This window comes from Ovis aries, chromosome 3 (assembly GCF_016772045.2).
Source record: "Ovis aries strain OAR_USU_Benz2616 breed Rambouillet chromosome 3, ARS-UI_Ramb_v3.0, whole genome shotgun sequence".
Classification (NCBI taxonomy): Eukaryota; Metazoa; Chordata; class Mammalia; order Artiodactyla; family Bovidae; genus Ovis; species Ovis aries.
The window spans coordinates 90,504,736-90,525,211 of record NC_056056.1 but is presented as its reverse complement, the minus strand read 5'-3'; the positions used below and the strand labels follow the sequence as shown (position 1 = coordinate 90,525,211).

General features: G+C 40.2%; 1 protein-coding gene across 2 annotated transcripts in view; it reads left to right on the top strand.

Moving 5' to 3' along the window:
* The first annotated feature begins 18,829 nt into the window (after positions 1 to 18,829).
* The window catches only part of RASGRP3 (RAS guanyl releasing protein 3), a 115,412-nt gene continuing 113,765 nt past the window's right edge, over positions 18,830 to 20,476 (top strand). For both annotated transcript variants that reach the window (XM_060412271.1, XM_060412272.1), the window contains exon 1: positions 18,830 to 19,065. The gene's annotated coding sequence lies outside the window, so the exon portion shown is untranslated. The remainder of the gene's footprint in view (positions 19,066 to 20,476) is intronic.

Below are 20,476 nucleotides of genomic sequence, written 5' to 3'. Positions count from 1 at the left end.
TACCTCAGAGCAAAGTGGATACTGTCCATCTAAGAGCCTTGCTGTAATGTTAGTGTCAAGCGTTTGCATTAGAATCCATTAATTTTTCTTCTGTTGTTTATAGCATACAGTCAGCCCTTCATATCCACAGGTCGTGTATCCTAACATTCAAAAGTTTAATCCTCTGGGATATGGGACCCACAGATATGGAGGGCCAATGGTCCTATGTCATTTTATATAAAGCGTCTGAACATCTGCCAGAGTCCTGGAACCAGTCCACTACGGATACAGAGGGACAACTGTACCAATATTCAGTGAAATGTTTTCTTTTACTGTAGATATGAGTGTAAAGTGGGCATTCTTTCCCATTTATTTTCTTGTTTTACGTTTTGCACCAAATTCTTACTGACTCCTTGGCTACTGTAAAGGAAATTATTCTTAAGTACTCTGTTTTGCTAGTTGATTTGTATTCGTTTGTGTAAAAATTTATTCAAATTTATTTCATGTTGTCGTTAACATTTGGTTTCCAGTATTTGTTGGAAGACTGTATTGATATCCTTCTATACAGTATTCCATTTGAGATATGGGATTTCATTTACCAGTAAATTTGTTGTTTTATAGCCTACTCAGTACCAAATGTCACTGATATATTTCTTTTTAATCGTGTGAATGTATACTTTTTCAGTTTTAGTAGAATATTCATGCATAATCAAAATCAATCATTTTCATCTATTTCTGTATATAGACTACTGTGGCTACAGAACCCCTTTACAAATCTTTTTAAAACAAGTGAGATGAAAACAGTTTCAATTTTTTCTCCCACAGTCCCCTCCACCAAATTTTATTGTAAAATTGGCATATGTCATCTGTCAGTAAATAAATGCATACTGACCTTTTGTTGTATGCCAGCTTCTCGCTTAGGTCTTTACACCATTATGAATGATATAAGTGGAGCTTACACAGCATTCTCGGGAGGTGGTTTGGGATTTTTTTTTTTCGTCTGTTTGTTTTTTGTTTTTCATTTTTTAATTTTCGTCTGGGCTGGTTCCTGGAAGCCAGCTGCTCAAGCCTGTGGATATAAGCAAAGCCCGCTGTCTCCTCCAGCCCTTACCCACTGGCACCTCTACAATGGACTACGAACCTGCAGGAGAAAGGACACAGATCTGGGTGGTGCTTGTTTTTAGAGTCAAGGAATGACATCACTGCCAGTGATTATGACTTTGGACAAGCCAGTGTGTGGGCTTGGATTTACAGCACAGAAAGGTCAAACTTTGGTTAACAGGCCACATCATTAGCACACAGAGAGCACTATATGTAAGGTTTAAAAGTAGCAACATTAACACTTTTATGAGCTTCGTGTAAACTGGATGGTGTTCGTCAAGACCAAAAAGTTTGCTTTATATAAAACTTACATGATATGCTTAGGCCAATTATTTTTTCTTTTATTCTAAATCTTGTGATAGCATTTCTCTTTTTTTTTTTTCCCTCCAGTGGGCAAAGGCTCTTGCTAGGTTAAAATCAATGAGTTGGGCTTTGGCCAATTCCCTATCTTTTTTCCCATGGGCTCAAAATAGTCGGTCAGGGTCTTCCCTGGTGGTGCAGTGGTTAAGAATCTGCCTTGCAATGGAGGGGATGTGGGTCTGATCCCTGGTCAGGGAAAAAAGATCCCACATGCTGCGGAACAACTAAGCCTGCACATGCCAACCACTAAGCCTGCATGCCTCAGCTAGAGAGTCTGTGCATCACAACAAAAGATCCCACGTGCTGCAACTAAGACTCAATGCAACCAAATAAGGAAACATTTTTAAAAAATAGTCAATGTAGGAGGTCACAATTAAAAGAGCACAGATAAAAGGATGACTTGGAAATGTCCAGTGGGACTGAAAAGTGAATCAGTGACGTTCACTCTCTGTAATGGTATGTAAATGGAGTGAGCTAGGGAGAACAGAGCAGGTGATTGGGGTGTTACCAAGGCAAGGTCTCTAATGGGCCAGATTCTCTCCACATTGAGCATACTCTCAGAGTAAACTGGTTGTTATGGAAGCTTATGAATTCTTAAGGACCACAAGAAGACAAAATGAACTTATTACTTTAAAATCAGGAAAACATAATACAAATTTCATGGCAAGTTAGCATTGCAGTTTAATCGCTAAGCTTGAATGAACGGTATTTGGGTCTTTGCAATGGAAAACAGGGATTAACGATGGGCTTTGAACAATCTTTGTCTGAGAGCATGACCACTGGATGGCAGTAACAATTCTTGGATGCCCCCCGCCCCCCGCTGACACCCTTTTTCCTTCTTTCCCTTCTACTCATTAGCTGGTCATTCTAGTCCACTTAAAAATGCCTTCCTTTTAGAGTTAACTTTTCCCACAACACCTTAATGTGATATGCTTGTGACTTACTAGGCTGAAGTTCAAAAATTTTTAAATAGAAAAAGGAAAGACAATTATGTGTATTATGGTCAAAACAGGATAAAGAAATCTGGATGCCAACAAAAGTCAGGCAATTTCTCCATCATTTAAAGTCAATATCCAGTCTCATTTAAAATATCAAATTATTTCAAAAGTGATGAGATATTGTTTATACGAGGTATCATAGGGACTTCAAACTTCTAAATGCTATGGAGAAAAAAACGGCCTCAAAAAAGGACACAGGAGTTATCTTTTTACTGGTTACCTTCAGAATTGAGCAAAAGGTTATACAGTCCCTAGAGTAGACTTTCAAAATCGGACTCGTGGGCCCTCAAAAGTCTCCATATCCAAAATTGAATTCATTATCTCAATTTACAAGGTCACCTATTGACTCATTCATTTACTAAAATATTTGTTGAATACCTACAGACTGGGGCTGAGTACTGGAAATATAATAGTACCCAAGGGATTCTGAATCTCTTGGAATGGTATTAGGTCTGGTCATTTTACTTTGGTATTTTTAAATTTTGATATAAATTCAAACTTTCAGAAAAATTGCAAGAAGTCTATAAACTCCATAGTTTTTACCCAGGTTTTCCAAATATTTCCATTTTGTCCTATTTTCTTCTTTTTCTCTGATCCTCCACCTCTCCGTGCACAATTTTTTAAAATCATTTGAGATTGAGTCGCATATATCATGTGCCTTCATTCCTGTTTTTGCCAGTGTATTTCCTAAGAACAAAAACATCCTCTTATATAAACACAATATATTATGATCAAACTCTTGAGAGTCCCTTGGACAGCATGGAGATCAAACCAGTCAATCCTAAAGGAAATGGAAAGACTGATGCTGAAGCTCTAAAACTTTGGACACCTGATTCGAAGAGCCAACTTAATGGATAAGACACTGATGCTGGGAAAGACTGAGGACAAAGGGGATGACAGAGGATGAAATGGTTGGATGGCATCACTGACTCAATGGACATGAATCTGAGCAAACTGCAGGATACAGTGAAGGACCAGGAAGCCTGGCTTGCTGCAGTCCATGGGGTCGCAAAGAATTGGACACGATTTAGGTATTGAAGAATAGTTAAAAAAACAATTAAAACCATTTTTAAAAATCAGGAAATTTAACACTGGTACAATCCCATTATCTAATCAAGAGTCCATATTCAAATTCTATGATCTGCCCCGATGATGTTTTTGTAGTAGGTGGGTTTCTTAGGAAGCAAACTCTGGGTTGGATATTAGTGTGGAGAAATTTTTATAGGGAGCACTCTCAGGATTGGGCTTCCCTTGTGGCTTAGCTAGTAAAGAATCTGCCTGCAAAGTGGGAGACCTGGGTTCAACCCCTGGATTGGGAAGATCCCCTGGAGAAAGGAACGGCTACCCACTCCAATATTCTGGCCTGGAGAATTCCATGGACTGTATAGTCCACAGAGTCGCAAAGAGTCAGACATGACTGAGTGAATTTCAATCTCAGGATCAACATCATGGAAAGGAATAGAAGGAAGCAGAATTGGACCCGGGAAAAACTTGCACTGTGATGTAATCTCAGCAAAGGCTAGGCCAACCCTTTAGGGACCCTGAAGCTGTGATGCCCTTTAATGTTGTCCTGGAATAAGGTGAGGGATTTGGGTCTTTATATTATACATTGATTAGTTATCAGATTTGAGCTGCCCTGACAAAAGAAGCATGGGAAATTTGTGCAAGCAGAACTCTCCAGCTTATGATAATTTCTGATGACCATCAACCAATGGTGCCATCAGTAGCTGGAGGAATGTACTTCAGTCTTCTAGTGGACAGAGTGGCAGATCAGATCTTTCCCTACGGCTCACCATTTGCACTACTCAGATCCACTTCATATAAATTCTGAGAAGAGTTCTTCCAAGATTCTGTTGTATCTCTTTTCCTCGGGGAAATAGACAGACAGTTAGGGATAAATTATAGCCCTGGCTATAAGCAGTCGGAGCCCAAGCACTTGGGACCAGAACTAATATTCATCATATACTACCCATTCTAGATTGCCTCATTCTCAGCCACTGCCTTGCTGAGTAGATGGTTTCCCTGTTGGCATGACTCAGATCTTGTTTTGAGGCCTCTGTGCTCCTGATCTCCACACCTTTCTGATGTATGACTGCTGTGCTTATCCATATATCATCAAGATGAGCAAAGGAATGTCAAGAGGCACTGCTTATGGATCGACCATAAGTACCATCACCTTCTTCTCTGTTGCATTATGTAGAGCAGCCCTCCTCCTTCTGATGATCAGGGTCCTCACTTTGAGATGGCTGGCAACTTCAGAATCCCTCATGAGCATCTGTTTTCTTGGACCACCCCTGCCACTAATGCAGGTTAAGTTTCCCAGGAAGCAGACCCATCACACGGGAACTGAACGGGGCCATGTTCTTGGGAAACATGCCTGTAGAAGGGAAGAGAAGAAGGTGTTATCAGGCAGGAGAAGAAAATGGATTTTCAATCTCAATAGACTTCCTATCTCCTTACAATCTTGTAAAGTTCTACTGTTTAAATGTTTTCAATCAAATTAATCACATCAGTGGCATCAAGTAGTATCATGGGCACTTCTAGCCTCAATTTCTTCACTACCTTAGCTATCCAAGGGATGAACACTGCAGAGATGAACATCCTTGTCAAGGTTTCCTAAAATCCTTATTTTATTCCTCGGCAGGAATACCTTCATTCTTCTGAATTCAGTGGCTCCACTTCAATGGGTTTCCCATAAAATCTTTTTTTTTTTAAATTTATGAAATCATTTATCACTAGGATAGCAATAGGATTTTTCAGTACTATATTTTAAGTGCCTCACCAAAAAAAGAAGTTCTTTGGGAATGTAACTATTGAAATGGAATCTAACAAGCACCATAAATGGAGACATGTTACAAACATTTGTACTATCACCCAAATGCATGGCCAATCCGTTCTAATGTTCGTTTCTTCGTATGTTCAGCAATGTTTCTATGTGACTTCCCTAAAAATGTGCTGACAAAGAAATGCTTTTGAATTTGTTGGTCCTTTGTTTTATAATTATTTCAAACAGTTTTTACTGTGGCAAGAACTAGAGACCCCGATGGTTCGTGACTTTTGTTCCTTAATTGTTAATTGAAGGGCCTCAAGAAAGGCTTCTAAGCAATTATTAGTAGGTTTCATGAGATTTGTCAAGAACTAGGTTTGTTCCATATAACTTTAAGTATCTCTGAAAAACCGCTGAAGTTTGTCTTCCTGTTCTGAATGCTTAGCTTTTAAATGTCTGGCTAATCACCGGAATTCATAGTATTACTATTTAATATCTCAGGACATAATATGCTAACCAACTACCATTAATGGAGAAGTCCATTAATATAAGTGGATGTAAACCATATTTCAAATGGTTTTCTTGAAAACTTTAGATTTGGAGGGATTCCTTCTTATATGTGCTCAGTCACTCAGTTTTGTCCAACTCTTTACTACCCTTTGAACTGTAGCCCACCAGGCTCCTCTGTCCATGGGATTTTCCAGGCAAGAATACTGGAGTGGGTTGCTATACCCTCCGCCAGGAGAACTTCCTGACCCAGGGATCAAACCCATGTCTCCTGCACTGATTCTTTACCCCTGAGCCATAGGACTATTCTAATTACAAATGTTACTTCTTTTTTTTAAACCATAATGCAGCTGATTTGTACTCAAAGTAGAAAGGTTTGCTCTGCCATTTTCTTTAAGTTCATTTAGCCGTTAACCTTCTATTACCTGTTTCTTTTTTGAAGAAATATTTTAAAGCCATTTTTCCAATGTGAGTGTTAACTTAGTTAAAACGGAGTTATTAGCTGAAACTCCCCTTACTGGGCAGACATTATTGGAATGTCTGGAAACCTGCTAGAAGCAATCAATTGACTGAGCCAGGACTATCATCCCTTTGGCACTTCTTCCTCCCTAGGATACCTTAGAACCACTGAGTCCTGGGAATTAAAATTATAGTCATTAGCATACCCTGACTAACGTAACATCAACAGCAGGTTTGAAACTATGGGGTCCTGTTAAGCCATGTCTCCCCATTCTGAACATGTGCAACTGGGTTTGTTAACATCAGTGTAGAATTTTACTTTTGTGCCTACTCATTTCACTTTCTGTCATTTGTCCTTTTACTTTAGCCTATCAAGATCTTTTGAAATTCTGATTCTATCATCCAGTATGGTTGCCATCTCTTGTAAGCTTGCATACTTTCTACATCTTTATTCAAGATTTTCATATGTGTATTAAGAAGGATATTTCTTTAAGACAAAAATAAAACAGTACCAAAAAAAGCAACTTCCTTCTGCTCCAGTTGCTCAGCCCCTGGGGCTGACAATGGCAGGATGGTGTAGTCTGTATTCTCTACACAGGGTTTCCTGTCAAAGGACTTCTGCATTTCAAAATCAGGCAACCGAAGTCAAACAACTCTTCGAATTTTTGTTCTCAAACTCCTGCAGTTCCGAGCTAGAGTTCTTCAGAATTCTCTCTCCATGTTCCTAATCACCAGCTCCACCCTCCGTTTGCTCACAATTCCCTTCTAAGAGAGACATTTGAATATTATAAAAGTCTTTCCCAGATTTGCCTTTTAATGATTTTTTTTTTCCAATTAGGCAACAAAGCTTCTTTAATTCACTGATATTCCACATAGATTCTCTAAGCGGTCTGAAGCCAGTAAGACAAAGGAAAAGGGAAAATTCTAGGATGACACCAGATTTCTGATTTCAGGGGCTGCTTTGAAGGGAGCTAGTGCTTCTCACCTACTTCCTATGAAAAAAAATGAATGGGAAAGAAATGGAATCCAATCTTAACATGATGAGCTTGAGATGCCCAGGAATACCCATGTGGAGATGTTGAGCCTCCATGAGATGGACCAGTCTGGAGCCAAGATAGCCACCAGGATTAGTGCTCTGCCGTGTGCAGATGGTAATTCTGAAGACACGTTGAGTATGTGCTCTCACAGCTTTGGTCTCAAGGCAGTTCTGGTCCTTGCAGTAGACATGGTGGGCCAGAAAGGGACACAGGCAAAAACTGCCCTCTTCTTCAGATATATCTCACTCTGTGACCACAGACAACATACATCAGGAATCGTTTTGCAAGCTGCCTTTGGAATTCATCAACCCCAAGTGTAGACAAATGGGGATTGCTACCAGAAGAGTTAGTTTCCGTATTCAGCCTACATAGCTCCAGCGGCCAACTGTGAGCTTCAATAGCTGGTTGTGGTCACTGCTCTCTGCTGCCACCTTCTGGTGGGCACATTGTTGTTCAGTCTGTAAGTCCTGTCTGACTGCGACCCCAGGGACTGCAGTATGCCAGGCTTCCCTGTCCTTCACTATCTCCCTGAGTTTGCTCAAATTCATGTCCATCGAGTCAGTGATGCCATCCAACTATCTCATCCTCTGTCACCCCCTTCACCTCTTGCTGTCAATCTTTCCCAGCATCAGGGTCTCTTCCAGTGAGTCAGCTCTTTGCATCAGGTGGCCAAAGTATTGGAGCTTCAGCATCAATCCTTTCAATGAATATTCAGGTGGTCACAGAGTTGTTTGTGTATTGTACAGGGGCATGTCACATTACATATGGGTACTGGTCTGAGCAGCGCACATCTGCTACTGGGAAAATGAGACTGGCCAGCCAACACCCACACAGATCAGAACAATCAGTGCCCACCTCCAGGTTTAAGCCATAGTAAAATCAGAGACGCCTAATAGCATCAAATTTTTCATATATGATTTGGGAGTAGCAATTGAGTTGGGAGGGGGAGCTAGGGAGTCTCTCATTTAACTGCTTTTGTATACCAAGAATTCTATTTTTACTTAGATGGTATGCTCATTTGGAATGACTTTGGGTGTGGAGGCTAATAAACGTCCTGGGAGCTTAATGGCCCTCTTAAGACACCCTTTGTTTCCATGACTTGGACCACCACTCTGCTATGAAGGCCAGGCCATAGCTTAGGGAGCCCAATAACCTTTAGCCAAAGTTACAGACCTCTCAGGCTTCCATATACTTCCCAGACTTTCTTTTTCCTTCTCAGCCTTAAGATCCTTACCACACCCAATTTTTAGCAGGAGGCTTTGGTGGCTTAGATGGTAAAGCATCTGTCTACAATGCAGGAGACCTGGGTTCGATCCCTGGGTCGGGAAGATCCCCTGGAGAAGGAAATGGCAATCCACTCCAGTACTATTGCTTGGAAAAACCCATGGACAAAGGAGCCTGGTAGGGTACAGTCCATGGGGTCGCAAAGAGTCGGACACGACTGAGTCACTTCACTTTACTTTACTTTTTTCATCACTGAGAGGAGAGAAATGCGCCTCTGCACCAGGAGAGCATTTTCATGTTATATGGCATTTGACTCATGTCCTTGCCCGGTAGGAAGTTATTGTTAGAATTTGAGTATAGATAGGGAAATTGATATTTGGTTTAAAGGTCCTCCAGATGGTAAGCAGAAGTAGAATTTGAGGCCAGGTGCCTCTGGCTTCAAAGTATAGGATCTTTCTGCTTTTTCCATGCTTCCTTTCCTGAAGCAGGGCTCAGATGAGCTTCAGAGCCACCCCAGCATATACAGTAGAAGATGTGTCTAGTCCTCCAGATTGATTAGTTTAATGCCTTGGAGGACACCTGCATATACCTTCTTGACTTCCCTCAGGGCATCTCCCAACCCTCTTGGATGCATGCATGCTAAGTTGCTTCAGCCATGTCCAACTCTTTGTGATCCCATGGACTGTAGCCCACCAGGCTCCTCTATCCATGGAATTTCCCAGGCAAGAATACTGGAGTGGGTTGCTGTTTCCTTCTCCAGGGGATCTGCTCACCCCAGGGACTGAACCAGCATTTCTTACATCTCCTGCATCAGCAGGTGTTTTTGTCTTTTTTTGTTGTTGTTTTTTTTTTTTTTTACCACTAGCACCACCTGGGAAGCCCCACCCTGTTGGATAATCATGGTCTGCTGAATCCATTAACCATGGCCCTTTATAACTGCTAACGGCTCTGTATTTAGACTACTGCCTTTGACATTTGGGCTTCCCTGGTGGCTCAGAGGTTAAAGCGTCTGCCTCCAATGCGGGAGACCTGGGTTTGATCCCTGGGTCAGGAAGATCCTCTGGAGAAAGAAATGGCAACCCACTCCAGTACTCTTGCCTGGAGAATCCCATGGATGGAGGAGCCTGGTGGGCTACAGTCCACAGGGTCGCAAAGAGTTGGACACGACTGAGTGACTTCACCTCACCTCACTTTTGACATTTAATTCTACTGACACCTGTGCCAAGAAAGCAGAGACCCGCAGTGCCCTGGGGCCTGCCTCAGCCACTCCAACCTAGTGAACTATCCCGGTGAGCTTTATCACAGATCTGCTTATCTCTCAAGTCTGCCGCAAATTTTGGAAGTGGCAAATATCCCTTAGTCTTCATCCCTAGTCTTCATCCTCTGACCTTCTTCTCAGCTACTTTCGTCATAGCCCATTTGTTCCCCAGAGATGTAGGAGGATTATCTGGTATCTGACAGTGACTTCCAGGTGGTATCTGGCTTCGGAGAGCACATGTCTCTGGCACCCAACACCCATAGCCAGAAGGCCAAACTGTATCAACTCACTTCTGGAAAATGCCTCTGCTTCTGCATCCATCTGTCTTTGCTTTGCTCCTTCCTTCTGCTTTATGATCTCATTTGAAAAACCTCATTCCTGGTTTTGGTGTTTGGATTCAACTCTACTTGCTGTCTTTTCCTTAAACCCAACACCGTCATAGGATCATGTTTTAAGAATGGCGACTTCATTTTAGAAAGCAGCATGGTGGTTGCCAGGGCCTGAAGGAAAGCAGAAAGGGGGAGTTGTTGTTTTAAGGGTGTAGGGTTTCAGTTTTACAAGATAAAAATTTTCTGGAGATCTGTTTCATGACAATGTGAATATATTTAACACTTCTGAACTTTACACTTAAAAATTGTCAAGTCTGTAAATTTTATATTAGGTGTTTTTTACTGTAATAAAAAAATGCAGAAAAAAAAATTTTTTTTAGTGCCCAGAAAAACCAAATGGTCTCTCCATCCTTACTTTTTCTGAGAAATACAAATTCAATTTGCTACCAGTAGGCACACACTGGGCTTCCCTGGTGGCTCAGATGGTAAAGAACCTGCCGGCAATGCAGGAGACCAGGGTTCTATCCCTGGGTTGGGAAGATCCCCCAGAGAAGGAAACGGCAACCCACTCTAGTATGTTGCCTGGAGAATTCAGTGTACAGAGGAGCCTGGTAGGCTGCAGTCCATAGCGTGGTAAAGAGTCAGACACGACTGAGTGACTAACACTTTCACCTTCAGGCACAAATTAGAACTGGTTTTAAGGGAATTTTATGCTGTAGCATGTATTCCATATGGAACCTTGATGTTGGCTACAACTGTAATCAGAATTCACACAGTAATTACATAACCTGACCCTTTGGGTCACTCTCTTGTTTTAGTTAAAAATATATGTTTTGACCCCTGGATCATGGGTTCTGAAATTTACAGACTTATTATATATGTGTATTCCATGGCTTACTCTAGACCTATAGAATTAGAAATCCTCTGAGTCTGAGGCCCAGAAATCTGCATGTTAAATAAACTCTACGTTACGTTGAAATAGGCTGTTACTGTATCACAGTTTGAGAAATTCTGCTTTAGAAGGTATGCTGCTTTTAAGGCAAAGACCAAATGTTTAATTTTTTTCTTCTGTAGGCTCAAGCTCAGAGCTTTGTACTCAGTAGGGACTTACATGTGGTTGCAAAAATACAGTTAAAAAAAAAGAAGCATTTTGCTGGACTTGTCCAAATAAAATACAATCTGGAGCATGTGGATTATTTCAGAATTAATTATGCATTAATATGTATTTGAGCAAGCCATATATAATAATAAGGAGCTATAATGTGAAGCTATCTCCAAAAATGTGGTTTTAGTGTTTTGAAATCCAGCCTCTCAGAGCCTCTGATCTCATAGAGCTCTAAAAAGTCATTTCCTTTTTTGAAATTTTTATCCCTCTTCAGCCTCTAGATGGAAATGAAGCATTCCTAGTTTCAACCTGACTTACAACTTTCAGTGTGTTCTCAATGAAGTGTTAGAGAACATTTATAATGTTCATTTCATTGTGTAGTCTGTCCACACAACTGTGAAGATACTTTTTAACTCCATATGTTTTAGAATTTAATGTTTTGCTGAAGGAAAAGTTTCATTTATCTAGTCAGCAAAGCAATTCGGAGTTGCCTCATTCAGATTAAATTCATAATTTTATTTTTAATAGCCATTTACATTTTGATATCACAAGTAGATACAATGGCAGTCTTTTCACTTAGAAATTAATAAGACAATTTCTTCTTCATATTCTGGAGAATTTTTGCCCATTAGATGGGTGGTTAGATAAACGTCTGTAAAGGATCTCTCTAACCCCTGCTAAAGTCTGTGAATTTATATTGCCAAAGTAATTTTTTGATACACTCAGTATTACTTGGATGTAATTTGAAATGTAGTTTGTTCCCCAGAGAGAACATACTTTTAGCCCCAAGTTTGCCTGTACAAAAAGAATTGCCGATAGTTTTATCTTTATGTGTTTTTAGAATGGCATCATGCTTTAGAAATATAAACATCCAAATAGAAAATCAAAAATTAGATCAGATAGTAACCCCCCAACTGATCTATCTTTTAACTTTTCTAATGGACTAATCTATTATGCATGCTCTCTTCCCCCATAAGTCAACAGTAGTAACACAGTGGTCACCAAACACCTTGTATGCATGCAACCAGGACTTGTGGCATTCCAAAGTCACAGAAGCTTAGAACTGAAAGGACCTCAGAGATGGAGCACGGCTTCTGTGCTGGCTCAGATGGTAAAGAATATGCCTGCAATGCAGGAGACCCGGGTTTGATCCCTGGGTTGGGAAGCTTCCCCAGAGAAAGGAATGGCAACCCACTCCAGTATTCTTGCCTGAAGAATTCCATGGACAGAGGATACAATTCATGGTGTCGCAAAAAGTCAGACACGACTGAGCAACTAACACAGCAAACAGCAGAGATGGAGCAGGAAATTAATTAGGTTACTGAATTGCTGAATAGCGTATAATAGTGGAGAGATAACATGTTTCTCTCTTGAGGTAATGTATTTCTCACTGCTTTGAAGAAGGAAAAATTATGAAATTGTTTTGTCAGGACTTCCCTGCTGGTCTGCTGCTGCTGCTGCTAAGTCGCTTCAGTCATGTCCGACTCTGTGCGACCCCATAGACGGCTGCCCACCAGGCAAGAGTACTGGAGCGGGTTGCCATTGCCTTCTCCACCCCTGCTGGTCTAGTGGTTAAGAATCTACCTTCCAATGCAGGGGAAGCAGGTTTGATCCTTGGCTGAAGAACTAAGATCCCGCATGCCCTGCGGCAACTATGCCCATGAACCGCAACTACTGAGCCCACCACTAGGGCAGCCCATGCTCCACAATGAACGGCTTGTGCACTCAATGAAGTAAAAAAAAAAGAAAAAGAAATTGTTTTGTCCATTCTGCCTGTGAATGACACTGTGCTCACTCTCCTTTGGAAATCCACCTGGTATTGTGTCTACTTACTTCGTCTTTCTTGGTTCGGTATCCACTGTGGCAGACAGACTAGGGCAGCCCCCATGATCCTCGGCCTCTTGGGATTCACACCCTTTTATCCCCTTCCCCTGAGTAAAGTCAGAACTAATAGAATGCAGCAAAGACGACACGATATACTGGTTGTGTGTACGTGATGACCTCACACGTGACCGTAAAACATCTTGATAATAGACCTCCTATAGCTTGCCTGGTCAGATATGGTTTAGCCCGGTCCACTGATTCAGAGTCTTACAAGGATCCAATCAAGTAATCAGCGGAAGCTTTGGTCTCATCTGAGGCTTGATTCTGGGGGAAGGGGCTGTTGACAGCTGCTCTGATTGTTGGCAGCCTCCAGTCCTTTGCATGCTCTTGGACCTAAGGCCTCTGTAGCTGGTTGTTGGCGGGAGACTACCTTGCCATGTGGTGCCCTCTAGAGGCACTCACAACGTGGCAGCTTGCTTCTTCAGAGCCAGCGAGGGAGAGTCTTTGGGTCATACTGTATACAACCAGAAGACTCAGTTATTTTAACTTGCTTCATCTAACTGGGGTGAATTTGCACCTGCAATTTATGTTAGGATTCTAAAACTTGTGACTGTGTTTACCTTGACAACATCAATATAAATACAGTTTTTTCATTAATTGCATAATCATACGGTTCACACTGACTCTTTTATGAATTCAAACTAACCTATTGTATAAGCAAGGAACCTGTATAAACTATTAAATCAGCCACCAACCTACCACTTGACCTTCCTTAGACCAGAGTGTCTGCCAAAGCAATAAATTTTACCTTGGAGGGGTAAATCAATTTCACTGCCATGTTCTATCTCCTACTTCCTTCCCTTCTTCTTTCCAAATGTTGCGCAAAAATGGTATTTGGGCACCAAATCTCTTGGGTCCCATGATAACCTCCTTCTGTCTTCAGAAGTGTGCTGTGCATGGTGCCTACACTGACCTGCATTCTTGTCTACACATGTTCCTCCCAGGGATGGCTTTGTTCATCCTGATTCCATCAGTGATCAGCTTCACAAACACAACTGACAGAAACCATAACATGAAAGTGTCCGTATTTTTAAACTAACAGAAAAAACTTTACCACAACACCAATGAGAATTTCCTTTGGCTATTATGATATCAGATCTTAGCCTTGACAAAACTGTAAACTCCAGGCATTCATTACTGGAAAGGTTCAAGATCCATCTTTCTGTGGAAACTAGGGTTGCTTCATCTTAGGTGCATGGTGAACTGACAGAAGAGCAATCAAGGCCAAAGTCAAATTCAGTGAGGGAAGTCTGGTTTAGATTTCCCCACTGAATTTTTAACCAAAGCTGCACTTCTGCTTGGAAATATTGTGAATGGTTTGATTTGTGCCAGGATTACTGTAATTTTGCAAGGTAAATTTAACATTGTTAGATTAAGTAAAAATAAACAGCTGACGAACAGAATTTACAGAGGTTAATGGAAAAGGTTCACGTTTATCCCCTTAAATCTTATAATTCCTTCAAAGAGTTGTTGACTTTTCTATTTTATTTTCATAATGTAGAACTCCTTCCTGACTTCCCACCATCTTTTCAATATTCCTGCTAAAATGTATAAACCCATCCTTTACTTATGTTCTTTGGACTATTCATTCCAGCAGCTCTGATATATTTTTTATTAGTTTAATACAACAATTCAAGTCAAAGGAACACAGTTCCCCACAATTTGATAGCACCTAGAACTTCACTTTGTGAACAAAGATAGAATACTTTAAGAAATACCTACAAGGCATCGAGACTCAGATCCATGCAATGCATTGGGTCATTTGAGAAATAATATGCAGGCTTTTTTCACATCTTCCCTGAGGACTTTTGTTTGGGTTTCCTTTACACGGTATACATTGAAATTCTTTGTATTTGACTGCAATTAAAAAAAAAAAAGTATTTTCCTCCACTTGCAAAACCAGAAGAAATTGGCACATTACTTTTCCTCATGAGGTCTTTGACTTTCTCCCCTAATGCCTGTTAAGAGAGTCTACTGCTAATTTTAGATTAAGAGTACAGAGCTTTTCTGTTTCCATAAATGTTTTAATGCTTCATTCCCATAGACAGGCTATTTGGGGAGCTCTGTGAAGCTGTTCTTCTTGAGAAGTAAAATATTTCCCCACAAAAAGAGAAGGGAGGTTTCCAGTGAACAATGAAAGCCTGGTGAGTGTACTTGGAGCTCCTTAGAAGAGTTCATTCTCACATGGAGAATGGTTTGCTCCCAGAAACTTATTCCCTGCTTGCCAGTCCTTTTCCTGCCAATGTCAACGCGTACACCTTTCAGCCACTTCAATACACTGCAGCTGTTATATCCTGACCACCATGGACTTCCTTCTTCCTTTCTGCTACCTCAACGAGGTCATTCACTCCTTTCTCTCTCTCTTTTTAAAAGAAACCTTTTCCTCTCCATCTGTGCCTGGGATGCAGACACTCTTGCTTTTCCCTCATCACTTCTGGCTGAGCTCATTGTTCAATCTATTGTTTCTTACGGATAGGGGTTTGCATTAGAAAACCATAATCAAATCACTAAACAAAAACAGGGAGTGGAATGTTTTGTTTGCATTTAAGAGGCTTTTCATTTACTTTTGTCATATTTTCTTTATTTTGTTAACATTCGTATTTTCAAACATCCATATTAGTAAAGTCTGCTTTGAATTCGTCCATTTTAACTATGGGTGCCCACAATGAGACAGAGATTTTGTCTCTCCCTTAAATACCATCAGTTTGCTCTTTCCACTGCTTTTGCCCTGCTTCAGGTAGCTCCTCAAAATTAACTGGGAAATCAATTCGACTTTTTAACCTTTATGTGTAAAAACTCTTATGGTATTATTAATCGGAGTCACTGGTATGGTGTTTAAAGTTACCCTTATTTTTCCATAAAACGAAATCATTTGCCTCAAATCTTTTTATTTGTATTCATGTCTTATTTTAATTGAGGTATAATTGATATTTAACATTATATTAGTTTCAGGTATACTACATGGTTCCAAATAGGAGTATGTCAAGGTTGTATATTGTCACCCTGCTTATTTAACTTATAAGCAGAGTACATCATGAGAATCGCTGGGCTGGAAGAAGCACAAGCTGGAATCAAGATTGCTGGGAGAAATATCAATAATCTCAGATATGCAGATGACACCCCTCTTATGGCAGAAAGTGAAGAGGAACTAAAAGGCCTCTTGATGAAAGTGCAAGAGGAGAGTGAAAAAGTTGGCTTAAAGCTCAACGTTCAGAAAATGAAGATCACGGCATCCAGTCCCATCACTTCATGGGAAATAGGTGGGGAAACAGTGGAAACAGTGTCAGACTTAATTTTGGGGGGCTCCAAAATCACTGCAGATGGTGACTGCAGCCATGAAATTAAAAGACGCTTACTCCTTGGAAGAAAAGTTATGACCAACCTAGATAGCATATTCAAAAGCAGAGACATTACTTTGCCAACAAAGGTCCATCTAGTCAAGGCTATGGTTTTTCCAGTGGTCATGTATGGACGTGAGAGTTGGACTGTGAAGAAGGCTGAGCACCGAAGAATTGATGCTTTTGGACTGTGGTGTTGGAGAAGACTCTTGAGAGTCCCTTGGACTGCAAGGAGATTCAACCAGTCCATTCTGAAGGAGATCAGCCCTGGGATTTCTTTGGAAGAAATGATGCTGAAGCTGAAACTCCAGTACTTTGGCCACCTCATGCAAAGAGCTGACTCATTGAAAAAGACTCTGATGCTGGGAGGGATTGGGGGCAGGAGGAGAAGGGGACGACAGAGAATGAGATGGCTGGATGGCATCACTGACTTGATGGACGTGAGTCTGAGTGAACTCTGGGAGATGGTGATGGACAGGGAGGCCTGGCGTGCTGTGATTCACGGGGTCGCAAAGAGACACGGCTGAGCGACTGAACTGAACTGAACATACTGGTTTGATATTTGTGTGTATTAGGAAATAATCGCCACAATCAGTCTAGTTAACAATCTGCCAACATTCATGGTTACAGAAAATTTTCCTGTTAAAATAAAATGTTTGTTTGAAAAATATGTAGTCCTAACACAACATTATAAATCAAGTAGGTTTCAATAAAGAATTTAAAATATGAAAAAAAAAAGAAAGAAAATTTTCCTTCTTGTGATGAGGACTTTAAAGATCTACTCTCTTGGCAACTTTCAAATATGCAATATGGTATTAACTCTGGGCTTACCTGGTAGCTAAAGAATCTGCCTGCAATGCAGGAGACCCCAGTTTGATTCCTGGGATGAGAAGTTCCTCTGGAGAAGGAACAGGCTACCCACTCCAGTATTCTTGGGCTTCCCTGGTGGCTCAGAAGGTAAAGAATCTGCCTGCAGTGTGGAAGACCTGGATTCTATCCTTGGGTTGGGAAGATCCCCTGGCGGAGGGCATGGCAACCCACTCCAGTATTCTTGCCTGAAAATCTCTATGAACAGAGGAGACTGATGGGCTACAGTCCATGAGGTCACAAAGTGTCAGGCATGACTGAGTGACTAAGCACAGCACATTATTAACTCTGGTCACAAAGCTGTAATCTCAAATACTTTTTAGAGGGTGGGATATTAATAAACAAAATAATTCTGTAGACTGATGCTTCTTATCCTTTAGTGAGCATGAGAATCATCTGGAGTTAAAACACAGATTGCTGGGCCCAGCCACGGAGACTTTGATCACAAAGTGCCACTGCTTCTTGAAGTGTTACCAGTGGAAACCAATGTAAAGAGAAGCTTGTTGAGGTGTTAAGTGTATAATCATTAACATGATAGGTAATCGAATCCTATGAATTCTATGTTACTACTTATTATTTAAATAATAGCAGTTTTAAAAACTTTATCCCTTAATAAGTTTTTAAAGCATGGCATACACAATATAAACGTTAAAAAAGGCACAAAATATGTATATCAGAAATTAAACTGTTCCTTCTTTCCAGATCTCCACACCCACTTTGAAGAATCAAGCATGTTTAATATCTTGTTAGAGTATGTGCACTGAACATTTTGCAAGAAGCTGGGAACTGCCCTCTATCAAATAGTTTATGCCAGTTTCTACTTCCATCTACTATTATATGGATGCTTATTTCTCCACACTTCAATAGTATCGAACAATATCCAAAATTTTGATCTGCCAATGTGACATGTAAAAAATGGCATCTAATCTTTATTTTACTTTGTGTTGCATTAAATTATGGCAGAAGTTAAACAACTTTGAGTAGCAAGACTGTGGGCAATCTATTAATTTTGTGCAAAAGCTGATTGGTTTTTAAATTCAACTTCATGCTTTCATCCAAGCAAAAGTATCTGCTTTTCTTGTTCACCTCTGGTTGAATCTTGCTTCAAAAAGTGCTGCTTCACCTCCTTTTGAACATAAAGAACAACTATGGTAACCCTCCTTGTCTGCCCTTTTCCTCCTTTCCCCCAGGAAATTTGATTTTTTTTTTCAGACAATCTTTTGAAAAATGAAGGCTTAGATGTAATTTTTTTATGGTCTGTATAGAAAATAATACATCTCCAAACCCAAGCCCTGCTTACGGAAAATGACAGCTGACAGCTAAACGGAGGTTATAGGAAATCAAAGAAAATGTTCACTATGGTGCAATGTACCAAAGCTGAATTTTCCTTAAATTGTTTATTGGTGCTCACTTGAAAGAAACACACGCACACACACCCCTAAGACTGCTTTTTGAAATCAAATGTATTTCCTGCCTTCTTCTTTCCTCTGGACTCTTACCACCAGCCTATTTATAGCCCAGGAAAGGAAAAAGCACCCCTGGAGGCAGGAAAACTAAGTTCAGAAAGAATAGGAGGAAGTGTGCCTGCCATTTAGCCAAACAACCTTTAATTCATTGAGCTCAAAGCTTAGCGGCTTCGCTGTTGTCGTGAGGCGTAAACAGCTCGCAAATTAGAATTTTTTTTCTCTCCCCACGTTTGAATTGGATTTGGGCAATGGAGATGAAGGCAGCATTTTAGAAGAGAGAACAGAAATCTCTAGGTGTTTAGACACGTGCAAGAGGAACTGGTGAGGGGTTGGTGAAGCAGACAGGAGAGGATGAGCTGGAAATGATTCCATGCCTGCGAGTTAAGGTAAGTGTTCTTTTCAAGGCAGTCTGCTGTTGCGTCTCCGTGCATATCAGGTGCTATGGAGATTAGCCGCGGATGGTGTGTATAATTTGAGGGCAGAGTCTCTTGAAGAGCTCATGAGCTTTGCTTTTATCGCTGAAGAAATGGGGAAATTTCTTTCAGCCTTAGTTGTGACATCTTCGGTTTTTAACAATGTTTTAAAGTTATTGTTTCTTTAAAATAGTTTTGTCTCCACTAAGTTTTCTTTGGTTTCTTTGTCACCAGAGGATTAAATAGTATAAATAATTTCATTGAAGGTCATTTTTGAAAAATCATTTCTTGATATTTGTCTGTTTTTCTATCCTTTTCAAAGTACCGATTAATATTCCACATACCAATTTTTTGGTTTTAGAATACATTGAACAGAGAAGCCCTCAATCAAAAGTGGTCTATTTTAGAAAAGTTATTTTAACTAAAATTTAAACTTTGTATAACATTCAGTGAAGATTGAATTTTTTAATGCAAAGCTTTTCCTAAACATGCATTTTCAGACTAAGGAAAACCCTCTAGAAGCATTAAAATAAAAAACCCAGCACTTAATAGCTCCAGTGATAGAAAGTGTTCACAATAATTACTTACATTTAAATTATTATTTCAAAATATTCATTCAACATATATTTTCTGAGTGACCTGAAAAATCGTTCCTGGGTTTGGAAGTGGAAAGGTCAAAAGGGAATGGATTATATCCAAGAGCAGCTGATGCCGCCCACAAAAACTTGGAAAGCTCCTAGGGACATTCCAACTCTTTTAACATTTTTTTTTTGCCATCACACAAGTACGTTTATTTAGATGATCCACCGTATTTGCATCCCCCACTGATTATATTCACAAATGTCCTGGAAAAACTTGATTAATGTTTCTATGATGTCAAACAAAGGAATAAGGTTCTGGTGGTTTATTGAAAAGAAAAAGCAGAAGGAAATGTGTCGCTGTTATTTTGGTTTATCCCCGTTTGAGATTGGTATGTTTAGAATCTGTCCTAAGAAGATAGCAAAACTGGAAGCCAGAAAAGCTGAGCCAGCCAGATTGAGACTAACGCAGGAGGCCAAGGCTGAGTTCTGTCTCGATGTGGATTTTATTGCCTGTTCTCCTTCCTGGAAGAATTTAAGGGTTATTTTCTTCTGATTAGAAAATTATAATTCATTCCATGGAAAGAGCAAAGTATAATATCCTTGAGTAGAAAGAGCAATATTTCTTAGTTAAAGCTAGGTAGTAAAAAATAGAGGGAAATAAAATTAATCTGGACAAATATGATGAGTCTGAAGAAACAGAACAAACTCTTAGCCCTTGTTTCCGGGACACTCTAATTCTGCAAAGTCCTGAATTCAGTGCTGAATCCATTTTATTATTTCCGCAACATAAAGTCTAAGGTAAC